This window comes from Carlito syrichta, unplaced genomic scaffold, assembly GCF_000164805.1.
Source record: "Carlito syrichta isolate Samal-C Ts95f unplaced genomic scaffold, Tarsius_syrichta-2.0.1 Scaffold279567, whole genome shotgun sequence".
In the NCBI taxonomy this organism is placed as follows: Eukaryota; Metazoa; Chordata; class Mammalia; order Primates; family Tarsiidae; genus Carlito; species Carlito syrichta.
Window position 1 is genome coordinate 1 of NW_007223663.1, and position 2047 is coordinate 2047.

General features: G+C 43.1%; 1 non-coding gene across 1 annotated transcript; it reads right to left on the reverse strand.

The window, feature by feature from the left end:
• Nucleotides 1-1770: 1770 nt before the first annotated feature.
• Nucleotides 1771-1853, reverse strand: TRNAL-UAA. The gene has a single exon. It is a non-coding gene; the product is annotated as a tRNA-Leu (tRNA).
• Nucleotides 1854-2047: the final 194 nt, after the last annotated feature.

Below are 2047 nucleotides of genomic sequence, written 5' to 3' on the forward strand. Positions count from 1 at the left end.
TTAAGACACAGGCTAGGTTATTCATCTGCACATCCCAAGCATCTAACAATGACTGGTTCAGACCCAGTTCTCAGGTGCTGGTAGGATATTTATACCCAAACTATTAAGGCTTTTTTTTCTCTTTCCTTCCTGAATGGTTCGATTCCAAAGCCATGAAATGGGTCCACGCAAGGTAGAGATCTACACTGGGAAGTGAAGAGTTCAGGGAGTTACAAATATGGACAGGGACAAAAATGAGAACAAAGTCTATAGTGTTGGATATGATTTGGAGGTATGAACTCCTGAGTATAAATATACATAGATATATGGATAGATAAATATAGATGTATATGCACACATGTCCATTCCCTAAGTGTACCTACTCAACAGCAATGAGCACACCTACCAATGAGATCTTGGGTTCTAAATATCATTCTCCCCTAAAGGGAACCAGGGATCTTTGGAAAATGGCTGATGCTAGGGCTGGGTCAGGAAAGCATAAGGTGAGCCTGAAATATCCTGGATTAGAAAGTAAGGGAGCACTAAAGAATGATAGAGACATTTGTCAAAACTCAGTTTGGATGGACTGTCACTGGCCAAGTATAGGACAGTTTCAACATCAAAGCAAGTAATGATAGAACAAATTGTAATCATTAATTAAACATAGTACACCATAAGTACATATGTATATAACTTATGATTCTATAAATAATTGAATAAAATAAAAGTTTGATGAGGCATGGGTTATTACACAGCTTCAAAGGAATTCAAAATATGTAATAATCACAAACAGAAAAGAGTAATTTTATAGTGGAGAAGACTTACAGAGAAGATTACTCAAGTGAGTTAAGTTAATATCAGTAACAGGACACAACAAAATCATACCCCCTGAGCAGAGGCAAGGATAACACTGCATGGTGTTTGTGATAGTTCTGCTTAAGAAGCACAGCCTGAATCTCATCATGTGGAAACATCAGAAGATCCAGATTGCCAAAATGGTCGTTCTGCAAACTGGCCTGTGATCTCCAGAGTGTCAAGATCCTGAAACTGATTCAAACTGAAGAAGCCTAAGGAAACATAACAAGTAAATGCAAGGTGTTGTTCTAAAGGGGAGCCTTTTGCTGTAAAGAACATTCTTGCGACAACTGGTGTCTGAATGGGATCTGAGGATTGGATGGTAAATGATCAACGCTAATTTCTTGATTTTAATGGTTGTATTGGTGATCTAGTCAGTATCGTCTCACAAATGATTCAAGGGAGGAAAAAATGTTTTTTGTACTGTATTTGCAACTTTTTAAAAAGTCTTGGGTTGCTTTCATTTTCTAAAACATATTTTTAAAAGGAAAGAAAAACCAAAAAATAGAACACATTGTATTTGACATGCTTAGCATAAGTCAGAGTGCATTTTAGAGCTATGATGCATACAGTCTCCGCCTTCTAGGAGTTAATTGAAGAGTTGTGTGTACACAATTAACTTCAGAGGGAAAAAAACAAAAAATATAGAGATGTATTTTTGACTTTTTTGCAGAGGCAGTGTTTTAAAATACGCTGCCAGGTCACACGTCCTCCCCCTCCGGGCCGCCTCCCGCCTTGCAGCTGGAAAGGTGAGCTCTGCAGCCGCCGCCCTCGCCCCACGCCCAGCCCGTGGGTCTCTTCTGGGTGGGAAGCGAAGCCTTGTGTTGTGGGTGTGACGCCACTCCTAGCCAGAAGTCGGAATTCTAACGTCCAAGGCACGGTATGTCCGGTGAGATTTCTAGGTTAAAAAAAAAATGAGGGAGAAAAAGCCGTTGCTACCAGGAGTGGGGTTCGAACCCACGCGGACATATGTCCATTGGATCTTAAGTCCAACGCCTTAACCACTCGGCCATCCTGGTACAGGCAAGCAATCCTCTCCCCACTCTTCCTACAAGCTGTGTTCCACCGCGCTTCCCGCTCCCTCCCTCAGGAATGCCGAGGAGACGTTGTGGCCGCTCTCTCCGCTCTCCTAGCTGGGGCTGGGGCGACCTCCCTTGCCGGTACCTCGGTTTCCCGCCGCCGCGCGGCTCACTGTTGCCCCCGGCCCGCGGCG